Here is an 899-nt window from a genome sequence, read left to right as displayed (position 1 = left end):
CAACAGTAGAACAGGGAAAGACAGGCTGCAACTGATATGCAGATACTGGACGTTTCCAAATATCTCATCAAGCAAATAGACAAAGGGAAATGCTTTTCTAAGTAGCATGCACTTAACCCAGCGAACTCAATGACATGTGATTCCTATTGAGACAAGGAACTCTGTAACTCTTGTCAAAGGGCTGGACACTGTGGTGGATATGAATAACATCTGCAGCTCAGCTAAGTGGGGTGAAAGGATGAGCCTGACCCATCTTCTGGCATTCTCTGTGGAAACTGACTCCTGGCAGGGCTTCTGCAAGAGGGGGAAGAGCCCAGTAGGTCAGGGGTCATTTTCTGAGATATTTGTTTACCTTGCTCTGAAATGTCACAACAAACCACAGGTAGAAAAGGAAGAGACCAGGAGCCTTGTCCAACCTCTACTGTGCCACCTAAAGCCCTAAAGATCTACCTATCGTATTTGTTATCATCGTTTCTGGAATGTCATTGCCACCAATTTGTACTGCTATCTAGTATTTATCAATTCCCTCTGATTAACATTTCAGACAATGTATTTGACAGAGTAGACAAGACGTATAATTCTCAAACAGACTTCCACACATGCACACTTTCTCTCTGGACCTTTTCATTTGCAGACATCCAGCTGTTGAAAGAACTTACTGGTAGCTTATCACTGGGATGAGAAGGTCCAGTCTGACAGCAACATTAGATGTATAAAAGAAAAGAAAGGGAACCGTACAGAAGAGACAGCAAAAAGTCACTGGAGGTACTGAGTCAAAGTGAAGCCTCATCACTCATAGCTTCACCGGCCACTCTCATGAGGGTCATCGAATTACCAGTCCAGTGTTAAAACAGCAAGGTCTATGTCATAAACACTACTGGTTTTCCACTGATAATAAC

The sequence above is a fragment of the Galeopterus variegatus genome, unplaced genomic scaffold, assembly GCF_000696425.1.
Source record: "Galeopterus variegatus unplaced genomic scaffold, G_variegatus-3.0.2 Scaffold3943, whole genome shotgun sequence".
Taxonomy (NCBI): domain Eukaryota; kingdom Metazoa; phylum Chordata; class Mammalia; order Dermoptera; family Cynocephalidae; genus Galeopterus; species Galeopterus variegatus.
This window is presented reverse-complemented; position numbering follows the sequence as displayed.